Source organism: Chenopodium album, chromosome 6 (assembly GCF_948465745.1).
Source record: "Chenopodium album chromosome 6, dcCheAlbu1.1, whole genome shotgun sequence".
NCBI lineage: Eukaryota > Viridiplantae > Streptophyta > Magnoliopsida > Caryophyllales > Amaranthaceae > Chenopodium > Chenopodium album.
Window position 1 is genome coordinate 35,300,781 of NC_137839.1, and position 26,961 is coordinate 35,327,741.

Genomic DNA, 26,961 nt, shown 5'->3' on the forward strand with positions numbered 1-26,961 from the left:
TAATATAGGGAAGCATTTAAGCATATACGCAATTTCATCCAAAACACATCGAGACATGTATGAACACATTATTTGAACAAAAAAAACTACTAAACACCTTAAGATAAGCTAAAACAAAGCATAAACACTACCCAAAGAGTGACATAAATGTCACTTATCATCCGATGCCCACCCCCCACCAGCCCACACTGGTGCCCATGGTTTCCATTTAACCACCATACTCCATCTCTCCCTGCTTTAGCTTGAACCAAACCATTCTCCGACCACCGTAGCCAAAATCCAGGCCACCACCTTAAACCAATTCGCTGCGCTGGCAGGCCAGACCCCCCTTCCCCATGTTGTCGCGACCCACCTTATCTGAAAACCACCACATTGAAACCCTAAAACCCCAAAATCAAAACCCTTGATTTGGTTTTGGTGTGATGGTTCTACACAAAGCCACAGCTGCTACCGCGGCCAGGAACGAGGAAGGGAGGGAAGACGGTGGGTGGTTGCGTGAGGGTTTCGGGGAAGGGGAAAACAGGGAGGGAAAGGGAAGAGGAGGGGGTAGGGTGTCCCTTATGGCTGAGATTGGAGGAGGGAAAGGGAAGGGGTGGGGTGGCCGGCACTGGCGCCAGTGCCCGAGGAATTCGGCTCCCAATAGCCGGAAGCCGGCACAGAGGTAGGGTGGCAGTGGCTGGTGGCAGGCCGATGTTTTTTTAAAAAAAAATTAAAGGTTTTTTTTAAACGTTTTTTCTCTTTTTTAATAAATTCAATTATTAAATAATTAGATAATGGTCCCACTAATAGAAAACCTAACGGAACATAGACAAAGGTACCAAAACCTATAATTTTATACTTTGATGGGTATCAATATTAAAAAAATAAATAAATAAATAAAAGGGTACAAAAAATCAACACCCCCCATTTACGAGGACCAAATTTCAAAATTTCCTAATAATAATAACATTAACAATAACTAGACTTCCTAATCAAATGGAAATCTTTATGAATTACGAGTACTAAATTACACACACATTACAACAATATTATATACATAACACTATACTGTTTTATTTAGGTTAATTTTGATAAGTGTTAATTTGGATAAATTAATTAAGCCCTTAATCAGTAAGGTCATTTTCAGTATTTGTTAATTTTGGATCGGGTCATTTCAGGTATAGTTCGAGTCGCTTGAGGTAAATCAATTCGGGTAAAAATCGGGTCGGTTCAATTCGGGTAACGGGTTAATTTCGATTCGGATCAATTTGGCATGGGTCAATTCGGGTATCGGGTCAATTTGGGTATTGGTTCAAGTTCGGGTCAACTAAACTTCGAGTCGGGTGTGGGTCGGATCGGGTTAGCTTTGTGTTCGGCTCAATTTCATGTTTACATTTTAGATCAATTTCAGGCCACAGGTCGGGTCATTCAGGTCGGGTAAGGATTCCACCTCTAACTGGAGGGCTACATATAAAAAGGTTCTTACTCTATGGCTTATCTTTAATTTGTGTATGTTTTACAAAATTTGTCCATCATTAAAATTCCATTTTCTTGCAATTTTAGTTTAATATTGTTTAATATACGAAAAATAATTTTACGTTGTCCTTCTTTACTTTTTTAGTTTTTTAAATAAAACAAAGGAATTTTTTATATTTCAAAAATAAGATCCCTTTGTTGCAACTAAAAATTAACAGAGGTAGTATAAACAATGGTGTTTTTTCTTTGTTACTGGCCACACCATGTGGCTGACGGGGTTACTTACTCAAGGTTTCTTATTGGGTTACTTACTTGGTTTGCACGTTTTATGTAAAAGGCCCCGTTCATTCACCTTATTTTTGCTAAAGTAAAATTATTTTTAATGAATTGAATTTGTTTTTGTTGAACTTAAATTATTTTTACTGAATTGAAATTAATATTACTAAAGTTAAATTATTTTTGTTGAAGTTAAATTATTTTAATTGATTCACTGTTATATTTTCTCTTAAAGGTACTAATTTTTACTAAACTGAAAATTTTTACTAAACTGAACTTATTATTAATGAATAGAAAATATTTTTACTAAATTGAAATTATTTTTGATGAAATGAAACTATTTTTAATTAATATTTTTTTTTTAAGGTGAAGTGAATAGGGCCTAAGAGTAACCCCTAAACGACTAAATAAACCTGAATCAAATAACCCCTAAATAACCGAGTAACCCTTGACCGACTGTGTAGTCCCTAACTGATCGAGTAACCCTTGATTAAGTAATATCTGACCGACCGAGTAACCCATTGAATAATTAACCCTTGAATAAGTAATTCAGCCATATAGTGTGACTAGAAACATATGCAAATTTGTGAAACAACAAAATTACTTGATCATTGAATGAAAACTATCAGTTTTTAGGTGTTACTGCCAAATTTAATAAAAATCCAAACAAAGGGCCACTAATAATTATAATTTTCTTACTAAATTTAAAAACATTTTATGTAATCAATTATAGGAAGATGTCCTTTGAACAAGTGTATTATTCCAATAGAGGGTTTGGAATAATTAGAAAGCTAATCATTCAGTGAGGTCAAGTGATCAAAATGTCTAGTTGGAGGCTGTAGACATCTACTTTTGGCCTCCTGTCCCGACAGGAAGTGCAATGACGATAAATAAAACCATCTTCATGTTGGATCGAAGTAAAGACTGCGTATGGATAACTGGTTAAGCCACAAAACACAAAAGACTAGACCAAATTAAAGAAAAAGCCAAGACAAAGGTCCAATTAACTAAACCCGATCATAATTAGGCTTAAGCCCATGCTTAAACCCTAATAATCACTGATTTAGGAGCGCCTAGTTTAAAACTTACTGCTGTCGCAGAAAAAGTCGTGCGCATCTCACAAAGTCGCGCTAGGCTACCGCGCGCAACTAATTCGGTTGCGCGCGACACCCAGCGCAACTTTCAGAGTTGCGATGTGGAAGATTCAGAATTATTCGGAATTATACGGAATATATAAAATCGAATCTTACAATAAAGCCGCGCGCAAGACATTAAGTTGCACTGCACATAGCAGCGCAACTCTATAACTTACGTTGGGTTGCCACACATAACTCTCTCTGTTGCGCGCGACACCTGCTGCGGTAGAAGGCTCGATACCCTAAACCTAATCATTCCCTATAAATACGATCTTAAACCGAGGCTTCAACAGACGGAAATTAACCTAAAACTCTGGCTAAATAACTTGTGAACTTGTGCAACCTAGCCCTCTTTTTCTAAACACTCACCCTTTTGATACTTTGTTACTACGGTGGAGGTTCCCCAACAAGAAGGTGTCCATAAGAGTTCTAAACGTAGATCTACCAAAGAGAAGTGGTATATTTCCGAGAACTTAGTTAAATCACCTTTATTTTCTTGTTTAAAAGGACTTTAATTAATTAATTAGTGTTGTTTGATCACCTTTAAAATTAATTAACTAATCAATTCCACATAGCATCTTGCGTTAAATAAAGATTAGAATTGAATTAAAAAATTGTTGGATGATCACTTAAGCGAAGGCGAATCTTGTTTATTTTCTTATTATTTCACAAATATTATTAAATAAGAATAACGACTTTGCAATGTAATTCCTACTTGAATTAATGTTTGTAAATAAAATCAACTAACATAGTTTTAGGTATCGCGTTGCATATATTATTTGGTGATGAAACTGTAAAAAAGGAAGAGCTAGTAGAGGCCGTACTAGGGTAGGATGACGATTCCCCTCTAAAAGGATTGTTATCCTAATACCCTCGCTCCCGAACTCATTTCTGGTTTATAGACCAATTTGGGCATGGGTAAACTTATGATTTGTGCTAATTATTCCATGAACTCCACATGGAAGAAAGGCATGAATGAGGTTTATGAGTTTTTCCTAAAACTCATTGGCGACTCCTACTTGTTTCTTACAAAAAAGCGTGATGATAGAATCAATTCTAATTCAAGGTCCACCAAACAGTCAAGAATTCAAATCCTACTACACCCTAACAAGTGTAAAGTCCTAGGCTTTTAAGTGGCGAAGGGCATTTAAGGAGAGTACCCCTTACGATGGGCTCACCCTCCTTACAGTGGCGACTCGGCTGGGGACTTAGAGGTTACATGATTAATTTGTAGTTATGGTCCAACGTATCCAACACTAGGTTGCCTATGGTTTGTAACGAGAATTAACTTGCACTAGTGGAAAAAACATCATCCGTAACGGGCAAAAAGGGGCCATCCGTAACGGGCAGCGTCCGTTACGTATGCGGCCGTTACAGATGGCCATTGTTATTCGTAACGGGCACTGTCCGTTACGAATAATGAGTTATTCGTAACGGACATTTCAAATGTCCGTTACGAATAACCCCTTTTTCGTAACGGACATTTCATATGTCCGTTACGAATAACCCCTTATTCGTAACCAACATTTCAAATGTCCGTTACGAATAATGGATTATTCGTAACAGATATTTGAAATGTTGGTTACGAATAAGGGGTTATTCGTAACGGACATATGAAATGTCTGTTACGAATAAATCCTTTTTTGTATTAAAATAAGTCCTTATTCGTAACTAGCACCTAAAACGCCCGTTACGAATAAGTGATTATTCGTAACTGACATCTTTAATGTCCGTTACGAATAAAGTTTTATTGTATATAATTTAACACTTATTTGTAACGGGCAACAAAATGCCCGTGACGAATAACTGGTGATTTGTAACAGACAATTCTGCTGCCCGTTACAAATAATTATTAAATTAAATTTTCATTTTATTTAATTTCGACACCATGTATTTATATATAATTAATATATATCAATTATAACCTGTTATAATAAACCTGTTCCTGTAAATAAGCAATTATACTGAACAATCTTTCGTAAAAATTAATACGACGGAATATAAAAACTGAAGTAGTAACACATTACAAATAAAAACTTGTATAAATTTATCCAACATATACAACAACACTAAAAATATTATGTTGTTCTACCAAAGCTAATAGTTATGCATTCAATAAATATTTACTTCTAAAGTATTGCGCCCATTGTTCTCGAACCACATTCAACTCGTCAACATCATACGGGGCGGTCCTTGGATAAAAATCCTATTGAAAAGAAAAACACATGAAAGAGGTTACAAAATAAAAACAATCCATAATAAAAACAATCATTAGAATAAATGTGATGAACCAAATTATAGAAATAAAACTCATAATATAGAAACAAAACACATAACATCCTTAATTGACTTATATTTTGATTTCTATGAGTTGAAATCAATAAAAAGTGAACATTTACTCACTTTTGGGAGCGTATAGAGCCAAAAAGGCTTCAAAATTGCCTAAGGGACTTCTACCTTTCCCATCTTTCATGTATTGGTTCAAATTAACACAATATAACACTAAACATCCTTAATTACCTTATAATTTGGTTTCTATGAATTGAAATCAATGAAAATTGACCATTATCTCACTCTCGGGAGCGTACAGAGCCAAAAACGCTTCAAAATTGCCTAAGGGACTTCTACCTTTCCCATCTTTCAAGTATTTGTTCAAATTAACACAATATAACACTAAACATCCTTAATTACCTTATATTTTGGTTTTTATGAATTGAAATCAATAACAATTGACCATTATCTTACTCTTGGGAGCGTATAGAGCTAAAAAGGCTTCAAAATTTGCAAAAAAAACTACTAACCTCCTCTACGACACCTCTTCAAATAAAATACTACAAAGTCACATAAGCAAGCTCATTCATTCATGTAAATTGCAAATATCCCCTAAGGTTTAGTTAATATCCACACACGGAAACGTGCATCAGTTTCAGAATATACTTAAGATAGTGTAGACCTAAAATAGGCTGGCCAATCACACATACAACAAGAAAGACCAGAAAACTGCTCATGTCACCGGTATCAACAACACTGAAACAGAATTCATCAACATTAGCGAGAATATGAAACCAATTCTGATTTTGTTAGGGTTCAGATAATGGAAAGAAATTCCAACTTAAAGAGGGTGAATGAGAAAGAAGGCAACACAGATTGAGGTAAAAAAAAAAAAAAAAAAAAATAGAAAATAACATGAAAATTCTGAAAAGAGGAAAGCAGGAACCAATTCTCAAGGTATATTTGACAAATTAGTACTTATAAAACGCATTCTAATTCTTAAGCTAGAAAAAAGTTGCATTTGATGAATGAAGAGAATAGTATCCAAAAAGAGAAAACAAGCAGTGATATCACAAAAACAACTTAACAGATTTTCAAGATATCGAGTCAAACCAAAAAATGCTATAAATATAGAAGATTAAGCTGATGCCTTACCAACTGATCTACAAAGTCACTCTGAAGTTTTGCCTCTGAGTTAATCTCTTGTGCTACCTGTATAAAAATCATAGCATTAGAAACCAATACATGCAGTATTGAACACACAAGTGCCTAGGCGACAAACCTGCCAACCTCTTCCTTCTGTTTCTGCTTAATACAAAGTTCGTAGATTATAAGAATATGCTCCACAGTTAACAGTGTTAAACAAGCATGTGCACCAAGCATACATGATAAAAATGAATCGTGAGACAAATAAGCAACTTCCACTCTCTTAGTTTGAGTTCTCAGGCCATCCCAACCCTCGCTTAACCCCAAAAACCATCAATTCTTACTACACTGACTAGGAAAGAATGAAGCTAATTAGTCACAATATCTGTTATCATTGTTTTTATGAAGCAAACATAATCAACAAATGCTCAAAATCAGGAGTCCGCGAATAACATACATTGTCATCATTCTTTTTTTTTTTTCAAATAAAAGACTTGTTTTTGAGAAAAAAAAACAGATTAAGGTTTAAAAGAAAAAACAGAACAAAGTTCAAAGAGAGGACAAGGTGTCCAAATACAATTAAACACAACAAGAAAATACAACAGAGAAAATTTTGTCCAAATACAATTTCTGTAAAAATTAACATTATAGACAATAGCAAGTCCACAAGAAAGTAATTAAACAAAACCCCATAAAAAAAAAAAAAATACCTTCCAGCAACAGTAGCATCAAAAGTGAAGGCAACAAGAAACTTGCCAGGATTCTCAGCATCAGGCTCAACCCTCAACGTGTCCTTGTTCAAATTAGACAAACACTTGTTATTGATATTATAACCATAACTGATAATATCAGATCCAGAATAACATTATTGTTCATGTATTTTGTTTAAACACATCAAGTAAGAAAATTGATAGATTGTTATGTGTATAAAGACTATAAACAATGACAATTGAATGAGTAGTAGAAGAAACTAGTTAAGAAGAGTAGTTGAGAAAAGCGAAAGAAAGACATAAGAGGACATACGGGAGACATCAAGAGGTCATCCTTAAAATGGTTGTATTGAGACCTCTTGTTGGCTAATTCAAAGGACCACATTGCTCGATCACTTTCCAATAGAAGCTGGCAATTGCAATTGAAATTCATATTTTAGGGATTAAACATATTAAGTAAGTAATGAATTCATACTATGAAATGAATAGAAAGAGAGAGAACCTACCAGATAGTAGAGCGGATGGCAGAAGCGTGAGGAAGACCCATGGATGCTAACCTTACTCAAATCATTGGTTACATACGAGCTTTAGATAACACCCTACACAGAAATGAGATAACACCCTTTAATTACAAGAAATTAATTGATAAAATTAGAAATAATTATTTTGAAGCAATCTTGATGAAGGCGTTTTGTTTATGTAACCTTGTTCGAATCATTGGTTACATACGAGCTTTAGATTCATTGTAGCAAAATGAACCAGAGTATGTATTACCCAATATACGAAGCACTAGCATGATACCATATATATTCTCCCCTTCTATTTTCTTTTTCTGTCTTCATCTTCTCCTGTCACCTACTCTGACATAAACCTTAAGGTGGCCTCCCCTCATTGATCTTGAAAGCACCACCACTACAACCATGCAGTAAATGCAATTGTCTATCTTCCTGCACATTTGTTCAAGCCACAAATCTTAATATATGTAATGTCATTACTAATAAACATACGAGACAAACATATATAAAGCAATAAACATACATATATAAAGCAACAACGGTCACTGACTCAATGTAATATATAGTCCAGCAGAATTTATATGCACAAACTGAAATTCAATCACTTTACATATTCCTAAAATTAATATTTTGTTCAAAAATAAATTGATTGAGTTTTGTATAAGATAAAAAGGTTTATAATTATTTGTGTATACTATGTATCAGATAAGACATTACCAAGGGTTTCAAAAAAAAAAAAAAAGACATCACCAAGGAATAAAGAATCTAATATTTAGATCCATATGACTCCAAAATCACGACAAGATTGAAGTGTAAGTTGAACCATTTGACAATTCAGCCATGATACAATAGTATAGTATAATGAAACCAGACCAATTCTTCTAATTTGTAATAAAATCCAGAAACATGTAGTAGTAAAGTAATTAAAAGTAAATCATCCGACAAAAATAGTTGACAAATTGTAGTACAATTACACAGGATCTGTAATCGAAAAAAATTAAAACCACAATTAAGTAGATGCGATATTGAGATAATAATAATAATATATGATAAAATAACAATGAATTAATGAAACATAAAATGAAAAAAAAAATTACATGGATCGGTGGAGCAAAAAAAATTACATATTCCTAAGAAATTCTAGCAGCGAAATTGATTGTTATCATCTTTAATAAATTGAGCAACATTCAATAATTCACCTAAAAATAACCCAAATTCGACTATAATTACTTGAAAAATTGATATTCAACGGTTAATCTATGAAAAAAAAATAAAGAATTTACCTCTGATTTTGTTTCAATAACGAGTTAAAGCTAAGAAGCTTCTACAATGGAGCTTCAACGGAGGTAAATTACTCAAGATTCAGCGTCATGGATTTGAATCGGATTTCAGAGATTACCAAAGAAATCATACTCGAAACGTCGATTTTCGAACAATTGGTCCGAATAAGTTGACAGAAATTCTCAATTTAGATCTAAATAATGAAGCTCTGCAATTTAATGTTTTAGATTGAGGAGAGAGAGAGAGCGAAAGAGAGATATGAGAGAGAGAGAGAGAGAGAGAGGGAGGAAAACGGCTGATGGAAGAAATGAACGACTAATTTCTCAAAACCCTAATGTTAGTGCTAACACGTGATGGAATTGTAACGGACCTGATTTGGCCGTTACGATTAGGCAATAATTGTAGCGGACAAATTTCTGTCCATTACGAATACTGTTTATTTGTAACGGTCAAATTTTCGCCCGTTACAAATATTAGTTATTTGTATCGGACCTTTATATTGTCCGTTACGAATCATCTATTTGTAACGGATTTAATTATGTACGTTACAAATGAGGCGTTACAAATGGACTTTTTTCCACTAGTGTTGGATAATCTCCAGTTAGAGAGCGAGACTTGAACGCATAATATATTCCTTTTGTACAAAAGTAAAAACCAAACAAGCAACATTGCATCATGCATAAGCATAGCACACTTAAACCATTGGGGATTGGCTCATTGACTAGGGGTCGCCAACACTAGGCGTCTATCCCGAAATCAATAACAATTATCCCACCCATATCCCCAACAAAATGTTGGGAGGGCGATGTCATGGGTCAACACGTTGACTGATTGATTTATGCGTCGTTTCTTAAGGTATGGTACCTTTGGACACCCAAGCCTTTTTTGACCTTAGAACGGCATTGCGTGAATCTTTACTTATGACATGCTTATGTATATGACTATGTGCAACGTGTTAGGATAGTCTTCTTTTTCTTTTTTTTCTTTGGTCTAGGTTCCCTATTACGAAGTTGTCCCTTCGTGATTTAGCATCGTATTCAAAGGATAACATAAAAAAAAGGGGTCAAGTAAAAAAATCGAATAAAAAAAACACTCGGATTAAAAAAAATATATATTACGAGCAGGTGGCGTGCTCAATTCAAAAAGTTGCGCGACCCCTCTCAGCGCAAGTGATTTTGTTGCACGTGACAGCCGCGTGCAACTAAGACACATGCGCGCGCCCACTGGACGAGTCAGTTTTGATTTCTCAAAAATCAAATTGACTTGTCCGAACAATTTCTTCATTGAAAAATTGTTAAGGGCGATGTTATTCGTTTGTGTATATTTTGCGTCTTTTTCTTTTTTTTTTTTCCTTTCAAAAGCAAGCGTATCGATTTACTTATCCTTTCGTACTTCTTTAGGGCCGGTTTACATGCTTCGGAAAGAGGACCCCCGGGCACTCGCATTCTACGTTTACCATCTAAAGATCAACCCCTTTCTAACCACTTTCCTTTGACAACTAATCCTAGTCCAATAACAATGACAGCCGTCAAATAACATCAACAAGAGATTCTTCGTATGAGAGAGGAAAAGGCTCAAGAGGCCGAGGAGAGAAGAATTAAGAAGATGAAAAATGCTGAAAAGAAAAAAGTTAAAGCGTTAGCCTTACAAGTAAAGATGGAGCAATTATCCATCAAAGAAAAGACGTTAGAGAAACTAGTTCTTCGTTTTACAATGGAAAACAAGTATTTTGACGCAGAAAAGTTTGCTCCACCCCCCCCCCCCCCCAGGACTTGCTTTACCAAAAATGTTCGTAGCTACGAACTTGAAAATATTAAAGGCGACCAATAATCCACAAAATCGTTTAATGTGTTTTACTGGCACTATGGCACTAAAGGGAGTTGACCCTAATCTTTATACTTTGACTTTCCCTTTATCACTAGACCCAACCGCGAGAGAGTGGTACTATGGGCTAGATCCAAAATTTAAAGCGACATGGGAAGATGTAGTTTCGGCTTTCATTACCGAATACGAGAGTAACGTAGAGTTCAAGTTAACCTTATGTGAACTCGAAATGCTTAAGCAAGGCGACGATGAAGGTTTCCTTGCTTTCTATGATAAATGGGGAGAAAAGGCAGCCCACCTTGCCCAAAGGGCCTCCTGAACTCGAGTTAGTACAAAAATTCATTGACAACTGTCATGAAAAGAACAACAAACATCTACGTTACCTTGGTCTAGACACTTTTCAAAAGGTCTATTCTGTTGCTACTAGGATTGAAGATGATCTTGCTAAAGAAAAAGAAAACAAACCTCATTATCATCATCAACCTAAGAATAACTACAAGAAGGGGAATGATAATGCATCATCCTTTATCGACGTATTTTCGACTTCCACGCAATACAATAACACAAATTGATGTGATGATCCTAGAAAAAGATGGACAAAGAGAGAAAATTTACTCCATTTCCTGTAAGCTATAAAGAATTGTTAGAAAAATTAAATGTAAAAGGCTTACTTGCGCCAACAGTGCCAACACCACCCACTCCACCAGAAAGGATGTTTCCTCAATGGAATGGAAGTGCTTATTGTGCTTATCATAGAGGCGTTGAACAGGATACTGAACGTTGTTATGTTTTAAAACACAAGACACAAGACTTAGTAGACGATGGGAAAATTCCCACGCCTAAACCTAACAATAACGCATTCCCCTTAGGGGTGTTTCACATCGATGAAGACCATATGGGAAGTATACGTTCAATCCTTTGGACTATATCACACCCATAGGAGAACCTCTATCCACAATACTCATAGGGGCAACTAATGAAGTATGTGGACTATGGGACAACGATTATCAAGACTTATATTTCTCTAAGTATGTCGCCGTCCCACCTCCATCTTGTTTGCAAAATGAGACAAATGGAGCGCTTGATTGGGATCATTTCTTGGGGAAATCGCAAGATTTATCGAATCTCTCCTTCGATGAACAATGGCATCAAGCACAACTCATGGAGCATCTTGAAATGGAGGCACATCCAAAGCCTCTAGAAGAAAGTTGGTTTATTAGTCCTATGACTAACCCAAATGAGATAGATCATTTAACTTGTTTGGGCGAGTCTACCAAGCACCACCACCAAATGGATCTTCGACCACACAAAATCAAACTCAAGGTCAAACACAAAATACAATACCGCCTCCACTTGAGGTGGAAGATCCATTGGTCAAACAACTTCGCCAATCCAAGGCAAATGTTAGCATTTGGGAACTCCTAAGTACTTCTAAAGAACATAGGAATTTTCTCATGAACGTTCTAACCGCTTTGTCTGTAAGCACAGAAACAACCCTTAAGGACCTCATTAGCTTGCTCACTAGCGAGAAATCCGACAAGTCAATCATTTTCACTAATGATGATTTGCCTTTACAACAATGTGTTATACTAAACTGTGGGATGCAAGGAATACAATATCCCTCTAACTTTAGTAGACAATGGGTCGATGTATGCCCATTACGAATGGCAAAATACTTAGGCCAAAATCCAAAAAAAGATTTCCAATCAACAAAACAAAGCATAAGGGCCTATGACAATTCGAGAAGATTGGTCTGTGGAACTGTTAAGCTACCAATTACCACAGGCCCAATTCAAAAGATGGTTGAATTCCATGTTATGGACATAAAACCTACATTCAACCTTTTACGCGTACGTCCTTGGATACAAGAGCTTGGTGCAATACCATCTTCACTTCATCAAATGATTAGGTTGAACTATCAAGGGCTTCTATGACTATACACAGTCTTCTCCACTCAAAATAGCAATAATTGATCAATCACTCTTAGAAATAAACCATGATAATGATGAAGAGGACATCTGGGGATTTTCCGTGGAGCCAATCTTCACAATTGAAATGGATGAAGACTTGGAAGAACCATTCAAGCTTGATCCATATTCCACTCGGATAGTAAACAATATCTTCCTCAAGAGTAGTTGCTTTTCTGGGATGCGTTTAGGGATAGGAATGAAGAAATCTCTATTACTTCTTATCCCAAATAAAATCTTCTCCTTTGGAATAGGATATAAACCAACCAAAGAAGAATTAGAGTCTCACGATGCAAAAAAAAAAAAAAAAAAAAAAAAAGCACGTAGAGACAATAATAAGAAAGGGATAATCACTTTACTCCCATCCTATCAACAAACCCTTAATGGACAATTCATTAGGGAGGGAGAAGATTACCTATGCTACGACTTTCCAGAACCCTTAGTTTTGGAAGGAATCAAGAAGCCCGGATTTGAATTATTTAATGATTGCTACTTCTTGTATGACGATCTTAGTATCGTTAAATCAGAACACCCAACTCCAGGGTGCTATTATGGCCAAGCATTTAACTTACTATTTGGACTAAGCAAAATCATGTCGCAATAATGACCATTCAAAACATCATTCATGATAAAGCTTTTAACCCAACCCCGTTGATCAACCCTACAAACGAAACTTTTGAGCATGGATGGAGGAAATCTTTCAAATGGATCATCACACAGGCGATAAATTGGAAATCGTCACAGGTGAAGGGAAGATGTTTGAAGAATCGAACGATGAATTTATTATAGACTCTAGGGAAGCTGAAAATTTAGGCCTTGTGGCCATTAATGAATCTTTATTTTCTAGTTCTAAGGACGAAGATCCCAAAAAGGATTCTTCTCTTGATGTACTCTCTTTTGATTTTAATAATACGAGCTCTATTTCCGAGTATATGCCTTCTCTTGAAACTTTCGAATGCTATAACAATCAATCTAATGAAGATGATAACATTAATAAATTGGTTGAACTAATGAATGAACGAGAACAAAAGAACCCTATCGTTGAAGAAACTGAAATAGTTAATTTAGGAACTAACAAAAATAAGAGAGAAGTCAAAATTAGCTTAACTCTAAATCCGGAAGAGCGATCGACCCTCATATCGACGCTCAAAGAATTCGAAGACGTGTTCGCTTGGTCATACAAGGACATGCCTGGAATAGATAGGGAAATCGCAGAACATACCATTCCCTTGAACCCTACTTCTAAACCAGTAAAAAAAAAAACTTCGACGAATGAAACCTGATGTCGCATTAAAAATAAAAGAAGAAGTACAAAAACAGTTGGACGCCGGTTTTATTCGCGTATGTAATTACCCAGAATGGGTAGCGAACGCCGTTCTAGTCCCTAAAAAGGATGGACGAGTTTGCATGTGTGTCGACTTTAGGGATCTTAATAAAGCTAGCCCTAAAGACGATTTCCCTCTACCACATATTGATATATTGGTAGTAACACGGCTGAACAAGCGATGCTATCCTTTATGGATGGATACACAGGTTACAACCAAATTTTAATGGCAAAAGAAGATGAAGAAAAGACATGCTTTATTACCCCTTGGGGTACGTATTGCTACACAATCATGTCGTTTGGTTTAAAAAAATGCAGGAGCTACGTACCAAAGAACGGCTACGACTCTCTTGCATGATATGATGCATAAAGAAATAGAAGTGTATGTTGATGATATGATAGTGAAGTCCAAAGATAGAATGGGACATATAAAATCTTTACGCAAATTTTTCACTCGCACAAAAGAATATAAAATGCAATTGAATCCACAAAAATGCGTCTTCGGAGTAACTTCTGTTAAGTTACTCGGATACGTAGTAAGCACACGTGGAATCGAGATGGATCCCTCTAAATAAAGGCAATTGTTGACATGCCTCCCCCTAAAATAGAAAAAGAAATTAGGGGATTTCTTGGCAAATTACAATACATTAGTCGATTTATCAACAAATTGACTATGACTTGTGAGCCAATATTTAAAAAGTTGAAAAAAGAGGAGAAACATGAATGGGACGATCAATGCCAAAAGGCCTTTGAGAAAATCAAAGATTATCTCAAAATTCCACCAATTTTAGCACCACCAGTACCCAAACTACCACTTAGGCTATACATTACAGTTAAAAACATAGCCACAAGCGCCATGTTAGCACAAGAGGTAGAAAAAGTCGAACGTGCAATATGTTATATAAGCAAAAAAATTCATCCAATACGAAACAAAATATAGCACCATGGAAAAGACAAGCCTAGAACTAGTGTGGGCAACCAAAAAGTTACGACATTATATGTTACCACACACTACTCATGTGATTTCTCAACAAAATCCGATAAAGTATTTGTTTGAACAACCACCCATACAAGGAAGGATATCTAAGTGGTTGGTGATGTTGGCCGAATTTGAGCTAAAATATATTCCTGAAAAATCAATGAAAGGAAAAGTAATTTCCGACTTTCTGGCACAACATCCAATTCAAACAAGCCGTGCAGAAACTACTCATCTTCAGGATGAGGAGATTCTCATGACACAAGATGACAAATGGGTAATGTACTTCGACGGCGCGTCCAATCAAAAAGGATGTGGCGTAGGAGTGTTATTCATAAGTCCAGAGGGAGCACATACTCCAATCTCTGTTAAATTAGACTTTGAGGTTACTAATAAAGCCGCAAAATGTGAAGCATGCATTATTGGACTAGAAGCAGCGGCTTGCATAGGTTTGTAAAAATTAGAGGTATATGGAGACTCCAACTTGATTATAAATCATATATTAAAAATAATGGAAAATAAAGAACTCCACGATGATATTATACCAAGCACGACTAGAGCAACTCATCGAGCATTTTGAACATATTGATTTTAAATATCTCTCAAGGGATGACAATCAATTTGCCGATGCGCTAGCAAAATTAGCCTCAATGATCAACATTCCAGATCACTTAAATATGATGCCATTATGCGTTGATAGAGGAGAAGAGCCAGCGTATTGTAACGCAATATAGGAAATAAATGACATTGAAGGAGACAATCCTTTGTATGATCATATCCTCCAATATAATTCTCATGGCACATATCCCAAAAATGCTTCATCGAAAGACTAACGAGCCTTACGAACACTTGCGGCCTAGTATGGTCTAATAAATGGTCAATTATGCAAAAAAGGACCTAATAGTCAAAGCTTACTATGTATAGGCCAACCGGAAGCCACACACCTTATGGAAAATATTCACAAAGGTGTTTGTGGACCTCACATGAATGGTAAAATGCTTTCAAAAATAATTTCACGACAAGGGTATTATTAGTCCACTATGGAACATGATTGCATACAATATGTTAAGAAATGTCCACAGTGCCAAATGTTCGCCAATTTACAACACCTTCCACCATCCGAACTATACAATCTCACTTCCGCTAGGCCTTTTTTGACTTGGGGAATTGACATAATTGGAAAAGTCTCTCCAACAGGATCAGGAGGGCACGAGTACGTATTAGTTGCCATTAATTACTTTACTAAGTGGATTGAGGCTGCTTCTTACGTGAATATCACTTCTAAAGATGTCGCAAAGTTTCTCGAACGAAACATATTTTGTAGATATAGAGTTCCACATGAATTAATTAGTGATCAGGGATCTCAATTCAAAGTTGAAGTCGAGACCCTCTTAACTCGTTATAAAGTAAAACATCATCACTCATCCCCATACAGACCTCAAATGAATGGAGCTATAGAGTCGGCAAATAAAAATATAACAGTCATCATTAAGAAAATGGTAGCAAACTACAAAGACTGGCCGAATAAACTACCCTTCGCATTATGGGGTTATAAAAAGTATATACGAACATCAATAGGAGTAAATCCATACTCCTTAGTTTTCTGAACGGACACAGTTCAGCCAGTAGAACTGGAAATACCATCCCCACACATCGTACTAGAAAGTAAGCTACCGGAAGTTGAATGGGTAAGAGCGAGGTATGAAGAGCGTTTATTCCTCGATGAACGACGATTAAGAGCTTTGCATCATGTACAAGTCTACCAAAGGCGGATTGCGCGTCATTTCAATAAAAGAGTAAAACCTAGAAATATAAAAGAAGGTGACTTTGTACTAAAGGAGGTTAGGGGTCAAATTATCGATCCAAGAGGGAAATTCAAACCTAATTGGATAGGTCCCTACCGCGTAATTGAAATCCTATCAGGAGGAGCCGTCAGATTAATGGATATTGGAGGAGATGAAATTCGCAAATTAATAAACATTGATTGCCTTAAGAAATATTACATATAAAATCCGGATAAAACTCGTTCACTCATACAACCTTTTTTAATTAAGCATTCAATTGAAAGATTCTAAGTGTTATGCATTTTACCGAATAACACTGTAAAATACATAACATTTGGGGGGGGGGGGGGTTAATTTAGAAATAATAAACCGTTCTAAGTGTTCAAATTTTTTCGAACATCACGAAAAAATCTTCACACTTGGGGGGTAACAATACGATTTTTTAAAAGAAAATTTTTTCGAGACATTCGTAGCACAGGTGTCGCGCGCAACCGGAATAGTTGCGCGCGGATGTCACGCGCAACTAATTTTGTTGCTCGCGACAGGCTCGTGCAACTCCAGAAGTTGCGCGTGCCACCTGATGACGAACTGCGAACCCGAATTTTTGCGTTTGAATGATGTAGCGATTTCTACTCGGAAAATAAAATAAAACATTGATTTAATTCTTTTAAACAAGGTTTGACTAAATTTTTGATTTAATGTCTATCTAAGAGATTAAAGAAAAAATTAAAAAAAAAATACATAATAAAAAAAAAAGTTAGAATCACGCAAAGACCTGATTTCGTAATACGAATACGTAGGCAATCTTTATGATTCGGTCATATCAAAATATAAAAATATAAAGCTCATTTTATTTCATTCAATATGCAAAAGAGAGACATTATTGAACTAGATAGTAAACGAAAAAAAAACACAGTAGTGATTACACTTTATTCGAAAAAAAAACTAATGGTAAAATTGTGTAACACTCTAAGGTTTTACTATCTCCTCGATTGTCATAGATAATGGAGGAGTAGTTTCCATCGCAACATTTTCAGAAACCTTGGAGATTTCCCCTACACTCTTCTTCTTCACCCAAACATTGTTTTTCAATTTAGGGATTGGGGCCTTCGCAACCTGTTTTCCTTTCCCTTTGACTATTGGAGCTTTCTTGCGAGTATTTGGTGAAGGTTCTTTGATTTTCACACCTTGTTGCGCGGGTTTGGAGGGAGGTTTCCTTTTTGTTTCCTTCGAACAAGCCTTAGGGGATGAGAAGTCTAATTTTCTTCTCACTCATTTGTTTTGGCCACTAGGAGGAGTAGTAGTGGTTGAATGCATCAAAGGCTTAGGTGGATTGCGAGCAGTGGTAGCTTGAAGTTGAGATCGAGCCTTGTAAAATTCACCCTTATCCGCCGCATTCATACAAACCTTGTAAAAGGAAGATAATGTTATACTCGCAGGAGGATTTTGTATTACCCACTTAGGAAGACTTGACCAATATTCCATCCAACGAGCAATCCTTTAAGGTTTAAAGGTCACATCTTTAGAGGCATCACAATCTTGCGGAGGAATAAGTTGCCTCATCCCGTATTGTCTCATCACCCTACAAGGAAAAATATAAGTAGTACTAGATAGGCCTAAAACCCTAATGTAAGGGTCATTGAGACTATTCCCAATCATACTATTTATGTTCCACCAAGGAATCACAAACCGTATGATAGGAACTCCATGACTGGAAAAACGACGTCCATTCCTCTTCATTCTTAAGTTTATAAAGGATTCGATGTCCAGGGAATTTCTTTACTCCATTAGCCTCAAGGTTTTGAGGCTGATCAACAATTCGCAAACGCTCCATGAGCCAAATTTGAAAAAAAAAAATATTAGTTTGTGATTTATTACACAAGCAGGTAGCGTGCGCAACTAAACCAGTTGCGCGCACCCTCCGCGCGCAACTCAGAAGACTGTGCTGGTCATGCCAGCGCAACTTCTTGACTTGCGTTGATAAACGCCGAAAAAAAAACGTACGTGTAATAGGAGTGCACTTCTCGTGAAATTTTTTTCGTTAGGATCTCCTTAAGGCGATTCAAGCACAGAACGATTTCCGCCAAAACCAAAGGAGCGGGGGAATCACATCCCTCTATTTTCTCTACTATGGCACATCGAATAATCTCCGTATTCTTTGCCTGTCCTAAGTAAACAATTGACAACAAGACAATAACATAAAGCACGAATTTTAAAGCGTTGTTTAGTCATGTTGTTATGAGGGGCGACGAAGTGTTCAATAAATTGAATTAAGTTCACACCTTCTTTAGTTCCTATGTTGGTCATATCATTGTCGGACAAACCAAAAAATCTTTGGAATATAGGTTTGGGATCTGACAAGGTAGGCGAATAAGTCACAGGGAGAGTATTTGTAGGGAAACCTAGCAAGGCCTCGAACTTACCGGGAAGGGGGGACAATTTCGTCCACTCTAAACAAGAAAAGATGGTGGTTAGAGTCCCAATGGTTGACTGCGGCATGAAGAAAATCAAAGTTAACCACTAGTTGCATATAATTCAATAAAGGGTCTAAGTGGTAAATTTTGAAAGCTAGTTTGTCAACGGTTGAAAGGGAAGTGACCCATTGCTTCACAGGTTGTTCAAAGGTCTTTACCATTGTTCAAATAAAAAAAAAAAAAAGAGAATAAGATTTTAGAGAGATTAATTCTTTTTAATTTCTTATGTTATTAAGCGAATAAATGCGAGATGATTAAAAGCCTACACAAAACCACGTTTAAATAGACCCTAGAGGGGCCAATTTTTGGCAAATTCGGCTTAAAGGAAAGTTCACTAACAGGTGGCGCGCGCAACTCTTGAGCTGCACGTGCGCCATCCGCGCGACTCCCCGGACGCGGCATGTAAGTTGGGTTAATATCCGTATTTTGGCTCATATAATGACGGAATCTTCACGAGATCTTATGACGAATCATACGCTTGCCTTCTAACACTTTGTGTCCCTTTTCTTGCCTACTTTCTTATTTTCTTTTTATTTTCTTTTATTATTATTTTCTTTTTTCCTTAGTTTTTTCCTACTTTCTTTTTCTTTTTATTTTCCTACTTTATTTTCTTTTTTCTTTTCTTATTTTCTTTTTTATCTTTTTTCCTTCTTATTTTCTAGTTTGTTTATTTTTCGAGGGGGGTAAGTCGAGAACCCTTTCCCTCCCTCGAAAATTTTTCGCATTGATGTACACATGGAAACAAAATAATAATAATAATAATAATAGTAATAATAATAATAATAATAATAATAATAATAATAATAATAATAATAATAATAAAATATATATATATATAAGTTTCCTAAAAAAATATATAATAAATGTGTACAAGAGGAATCAGGGTGATCGGCGACTACTAGACGGTTGCTGCACATCTTGCAAAATCCAAAACGATGATAATACATGAAATGTAATAACTTCGTTGCAAAGGAAAAGAGAAATAAAATTTACCGCGACCATCCGATGATCACGACATGATAAAGTCACGGGGGCTCTCCGATAAGCAGCTCGGAAAGCGCGTAAAGTCCTCACCATGCCGTTCACGGTCTCCCGTGGAACATGTTCCAAGAATACAAGGACAGTTAGTAAAAAAATGTATATGAAACGAAAAAGAAATAAATAGAAATATTTAAGTACATATACATAAAAGACATACCGACTCAACCGTCTCAGGTACGAACGGTATCCCCTCGTCATCCTCGGCTGCTGGAAGGGTCTCACGAATTACCGATCCGACGGCATCAGTATACGTGATCTCCGCTATAGGAGGCACCCAACCACTTAGCTCGACCCGCTAAAAATACATGTGAAAAAAAATGATAAAAGGATCAAAGTTCCGAAAAATAAATGGAAACACGAAAAAAAAAGTTAAAGTACTAACCGGAACAAAAGCCGGAAAAGGAGTAAGCTTGGATGCTATAAAAGGTGGATAAGAAGCATCCGACAGCACCAGCTGCTCCGCTGGATAACCAAGGATCGCTTGAGATTGATCCTCGGTAGACAGCAGGTCCGGACACAACATCCAGATCAGGGGATCCGCAGGAAGCAAAGGCTCCTCGGACGAAAGCTGCCAGAGAACACGCTCGCCTAAAAACCAAGCGTCGGTCCTCTGGAACACCGAGAGTCCCGTATAGAGGGCCCTAAAAAGGCAACAAACCATGCCAGAATGGATAGCCTAAAGGACTCCAACGATCAAACTCCAAGGACGGAGATCGATCTATGAAACACAACCACATGAAAAATCGTTAAATAAACTCAAAAAACGAAAACAGAACATGTCGTTTGGAATACTCACCGACGCATGAGTCGGCGAAAGAATCCTCTCGTGAAAATCGCTAGCAGAAATAGCTCGTCACCTCTTATTCTTGACCAATTGATGGCCGATAGGAAAACGAGTAGCCCCAAGCATCCTGGGGGCTAAGAAAGGCAGGTACGAGTATCCCCAAGCCTGAAATCGAAAAAAGATAAGGTTAAAGGAAAAAACGAAAGTAATAACCGAAAAAATCATAAAACACGTACCTCAAGGATACGACCATGCCATGTAAGCGAGATCCGAGGTACCTTAGTAGCTGCCACGGAATCCATGACCCGGGCCGCCTTGCCCATAGCTGTAAGCATACGAGCATACGACACCTCCGCCCAACTCAAGTCACCTACTTGCCCTAAATCGCTGAGGCAAATAAGTAACCTAATGGAAAAACGCTCTCCTCGATCACTCAAGATGGTGACGGAAAGAACGCGGGCAATGTATATCCGAGCCAGCTGCTCAGATGTACGCTATCGGTCAAGCTCGTCAGCTGACAACTCATCGGCAAGAATCCAGTATGGATAAGATTGCACGTACACGTGAAGGGCCGACGCAAGACGGTCCCCCACAAGGTTGCGCAATATCTGGTTTGATCCCTTAACAAGCTCTATAATTGCAAACTCTCCTCTGCAAGGAAAACTCGTAATCATAGAAAAATCGAAAGGGGTAACCATCATCTCTCCCCATGGAAAGTGGAAAGTGTTGGTGGAATCCCACCAAATCTCCAGCAATCCACGGAGGAAAGCTGACAATGCAGACTAGCTCGATAAATCCCGAAGAGCCGCCAGCTGGGAGTCAATCCCAGAAAGTGCTACAATCTCCTTTGCCACCTCCGGCAAACACTCAAAACGAGCTCTCGGGTCACCAAATCCGTACAAACGTATGCCAGGCTCACTCTAAATAAAAGAATTCAAATAAAAAACTGTTATGGTTTAAAAAGGAGAAGAAACAAAAGAAAAGAGAAAGAGGTGAAAGTGCGGGAAACTCACGATGCCGTGCCACCCTTGGATCGAAACGTGGTGGTCTGGGTCCCAGTTAAGAACCCTAGGGTCCCAGTTGGGAGGAGCCTCCCAAACCACCTCATCCTAGCAACGTCGATCGGCTGCGACGCGTCGCTCTCGAACCTCCTCTCAAGGACGGGTCACCCTCTTCTGAGGGCAAACCGCCTCGTCCGGACCAACGAGAACCTCCTCGACATCGACAAACGGAGGCGAGTCCATGCTATGACGGATAAAATTTCTTTAATTAGTTTATTTTATTTTATTTCCTAAACTTAACTAATATACTTATTTCTAGACGCATTTCGGCAGCATAACAGCTACCGATAAGGCAAAACACGAAAATCGAACGCAACCCATACTTGGGGGCTACGATACCTGCAGTTAAACTCACTAATGGGGGCTTTTAACACCCACAAAAGCCATCTTATACTAGTTTAAACTAAAAATTCAAGGGATTATATTCAAAAATCTCAAAGAATCAACTAATTCTAGACGAATAACAGTAATATAAACATAATTATCGTCTACCAAACAATTTTGGAGTTTGAATATGGCAAAAATAGGCTAAGTATACACTTCGCGCCAATTTTTTCGGATTCAAAATTTTCAATATATTAATTATGGAAGCAAAGCTAGTTCCAATACTACAATTGTTGTATAATTAACAAGTATAACCAAAATGGGCAAACAAAATAACAGAAAATCAAGCCAAATTTGAGTAGGATTGCAAAGAACGAACTTGAACAAAGAAATGCTCATACAAGGTTCAATACTTAACCATTTTTCATGAAATTTGTTGCAAAACACTCCTTAAACATAGCATAACAACATAGATCAAACAATTTCAAGAAAAATAAGCCGAATAGAAAACCCCAAATTCGAAATTTGGGGTTTAACGATTCAAAAATCGTTCGAATTCAGCCGAAAAAGAGCAAATTTTAGCAAAAAACTTACATTGGATTACGACAAATATGAATTGAGGACGAAATCGCAAAAACTCGAGCTTTTTAGAGAAAGAAAGAGTCGAAAATGGCGAAGGAAGGAGAAAAATGGTGAGGTGAAAAATCACGTCTGTGATTTTCACTTTACTGACATAAACATCGCGCGCAACTTTAGATCTTGCGCGTGACATACCAGCGCAACTGAGAACGATCCGCGCGACCATCTGAGTTGCGCGCTGATATGTCCATTTTATATAGTGTTTTACCCCCGTCCCTTGGTCGTTATTAGTAGTGTTTTAAGCTCTTTAGAGCCACTTTTATTACTAATTTGTTTGTTCTAGTGTTTTCGTAGTTTTAGTTGTAATCTACAGGAAATTGCACTCTTGGAGCATTTTCCCGGGCTTTATGGATCAACTACGGAAGCTAGAAGGATACGACCACTTTTGGTACCCATGATCGGTGAGAGCCGGTGATTAAGGGCTCGGTAATTGGGATCCCGAGGCATTTGGACCAAGTACTCAAGACCCGAGGAGGAAATCCGGATTGGGCCGAGAAATCAAGCCCAATCGAAGTCCAAGCTCAAGGAGAAGCAACCGCCCGATCGGGCTACCTCTAGCACGATCGGGCGCGGCAAGACTAGTAGGCTGAGCGTGCTGAGTCGCGCCCGATCATGCGAGCTTCTAGCACGATCGGGCAAGGATGCTTGGGAAGAACGCGAAGAGAAAGGCGCGCCCGATCGGGCGCGCGTTTTTAGAAGGCCTGATGATGTTTAGTTTTAATTCTTGTTTTAGAAAACGTTTAAATACGATTTTGTACGGAATTATTAGAGGATCTTCTTTCTTAGACTTTCTCTCTCTACTTAGTATTTTTCTCTCTCTTAACTCTTCTCTCAACTTTTGTTCTTGATTATTTTCCATTAATACAGATTAGTTTGGTAACGATTTCTCTTCTCTTAATCTTAGTTATTTACTTTATTCCTTTTATCATGAATTATTTTATTGCTTTGATTAGTTTAGTTTTCAATATGTGTGAGTAGTTTTATTTCTAGGGTTTATGGGGATCTAATAAATAATATGAAGGGGTAATTTGTTGTTGTTAATTATCAATGCTAGATTAATTTCCTATTGATTGGATTAATGCTCTGTGACTAGATTAGGCCTGATCTTTTATGCATGAGTTTGGCAATATTAATTCGAGATTCGACAGATGAGAATTAATATTTGGGTCTAGTTTCAACAGGCATGTTAATTTATAAATGGTTAAGTCAAGATTCGAAAGATGAGATTTAATACCGGTAAATTAATTGTGTGATTATAATACGTAGCGAAAGCCCTTTATAATCTGATTAATGTATGCTTGATGAATGATTATTATATTTTACCCTGGAATATTATTTATTGTGAACCTATACCCTAGATCCTTTCATATATTATTTTCTCTCTATTCTTAATCTTAGTAGTTTAGTTACTTATTCAAATATAAATATTGGTTACTTAGATAATTTAGATTATATTAATTAATTAGGAGTAAAAAGACTTGTTTCCCTGTGGAGATCGACCCTACTTCCCTATCTACTTTAGTTAGAGGACTTAGGAATTATTTTTGATAAGGGGATACGACTTCACCCTGTCAAAATTTGGCGCCGTTGCCGGGGAAACGGTTTTATTTTTATTTCTGATTGTTTTGGTAGTCTAGATTATTTCCCTTTTTGTCTTAGAGAGCGTTAGTTCTCTGAGACAAATCTCACATTTGCTTCTAGTTTTTTTTGTTTATGCCCAGGTGTTCCAGATCAGGTTACATCCCATTCGATCCTGAGATCGAACGTTCCTTCCATAGACAGAAAAATTTCTACAAGCAAATCCTGGCGGATTCTGGTGATAATAACAATAATCACCGCGATCCTCCAACTGGTTCTAGCGATTTAGAGGCAGCATCAGACGCAGAATCAGAGATGACGGCTCCAAAGAAGCTTAGTGATTATTCACAACCAAAGCTTACGGATTTTCCACATCTCACCCCTACTCCGGCTCTTGATGGGGTTCAATTTGAAATTAAACCTCAATTTATAACGATGATAGAGAGGAAGCAATTCAGTGGAGCCAAGGGCGAAGACCCAAATCTTCACATTGCCGACTATTGTCAATATTGCAACACCATCAGGCAAGCCGGGGTCACTCAAGACCAAATCAGGGAGATTCTCTTTCCCTTCTCTTTAACTGGAAAAGCTAAATTGTGGTTTAATGGCTTAAATAGAACTACACTTGGTATAACTGACTAGGAGACTCTTGTTTTGAATTTCTATAACAAGTATTACCCTGCAGAGAGAACAACCGTACTACGGAGTGCAATCCAAAACTTTGCCCAAGAAGCCGATGAATCCTTATATGAGGCTTGGGAGAGTTTCAAAGATTTACAAAGAGATTGCCCTCACCATAATTTAGCGCAATGCATGGCAGTTAATCCAAGCCTTTTATAATGGCCTTGGAAATTCTTCTCGAATAATTTTAGACTCTGCAGCTAGTGGGAGATTTATGAATCGTGATGTTGATGATGCAGGTCAGGTTATTGAAGACATGGCGATACACAATTCCCAATATGGGAACCCTAGAGGATTTGCTAACAAGGGGAAGCATAGTGTCGACTCTGTATCCTTTTTGCAAGCTCAACTAACCTCTATTTGCCAAAATTTAGATAATCTGAGCACTGCTAATGTAGCCAATATTTCTGCAATTAATAATAATTCTAATGAGGCTTTCTGTGAAAATTGTGGTATTGTAGGTCATTGGGAGCAGGATTGCAGGAGTTCCGTGGAGCAAGTTAACGCCTTCCAAGCTTATAGGCAGAATAACCCATACTCCAACACTTACACTCCTGGGTATCGGAATCATCCATACCTTTCCTACCGGAGCACTAATGTTCAAAATCCACCACCACAAGAACCACAGGCGCCGTAGCAACAGCAGCAGAAATATTATCATCCCAATGCTAGCCAGAAGAACCAACCACAACAACCCTCCTCATCTTCTGACCCTTCCCTGGTGGAAATTAGAGCAATGTTGGCCAATATGCAAAAGCACATGGAGAGCAGAGATGCGACAATTGATCAAATTCTAGCGCATAATAAAATTGTAGATAATCAAATTGCGCAACTCTCCGCTACTCTACAAGCCCGCCAACAGGGAGCCCTGCCGGCACAGCCAACTAGGCCTACGGATCAAGCATTTGCAATTACTCTAAGGAGTGGTTCAAACTATGAAGGGCCCTCTAAGCCCAGAGTTGATGAACTTGTTTTATTAAATAATGCTAATCTTGATTCCATTAAACAAAACAATGTAGTTGATAGCCCTACAGGGCTAAAGGATAATACTAACATATCTAATTCTACATTGCAGGGTACAACTCTAGAGAAGGTGGCTACTCCAGACAAGATTAATAATGCTCCAAAGCCAATTATAAAACTTCCTTTCTCCAATCGTCAATTGAAGACAAACTTGGATAAGCAGTTTGGTAAGTTCCTGGAGGTGGTTAAAGATTTGAAGGTAACAGTTCCCTTTACTGAATTGATCACACAAATTCCCTCGTATGCAAAATTTATGAAAGAAATATTGACGAGAAAAAGGTCTATTAGTGAGGTAGAGACAGTAGCTTTCACTGGAGAGTGTAGTGTCGTACTTCAAAATAAGTCTCCACCTAAATTGAAAGATCCGGGTAGTTTTTCTATCCCTTGTCATATTGGAAATCTCTTGATTGATAATGCATTATGTGATTTGGGTGCTAGTGTTAGTGTCATGCCATTATCTGTGTGTTCTAAGTTGAATATGGGTAAATTAAAAGCTACCAATATAACTCTACAAATGGCCGACCGTTCTTTCAAATACCCCTTAGGTGTTTTAGAGGATGTCCCCGTTAGAGTAGGTAAATTTTATATACCTGTAAATTTTGTTGTTCTTGACATGGCTGAGGATATGCAAACCCCAATTATTTTGGGTAGACCATTCCTTAACACTGCAGGAGCAGTCATAGATGTACGA

General features: G+C 37.3%; 1 long non-coding RNA gene and 1 other non-coding gene across 3 annotated transcripts; both read right to left on the bottom strand.

Moving 5' to 3' along the window:
- Positions 1-4,868: 4,868 nt before the first annotated feature.
- Positions 4,869-9,089, bottom strand: LOC145634822 (uncharacterized). 2 transcript variants are annotated; one of them, XR_014113601.1, is made up of 7 exons: positions 8,793-9,089; positions 7,699-7,941; positions 7,501-7,593; positions 7,308-7,403; positions 6,995-7,077; positions 6,294-6,350; positions 4,869-5,073 (listed from the first exon to the last, which is right to left on the bottom strand). It is a non-coding gene; the product is annotated as an uncharacterized LOC145634822 (long non-coding RNA). The 2 variants fall into 2 exon arrangements; XR_014113602.1 differs by having other exon boundaries at positions 6,252-6,350.
- Positions 9,090-25,262: 16,173 nt separating this feature from the next.
- On the bottom strand, positions 25,263-25,369 carry LOC145637756 (small nucleolar RNA R71). Its single transcript, XR_014114478.1, has one exon. It is a non-coding gene; the product is annotated as a small nucleolar RNA R71 (small nucleolar RNA).
- Positions 25,370-26,961: the final 1,592 nt, after the last annotated feature.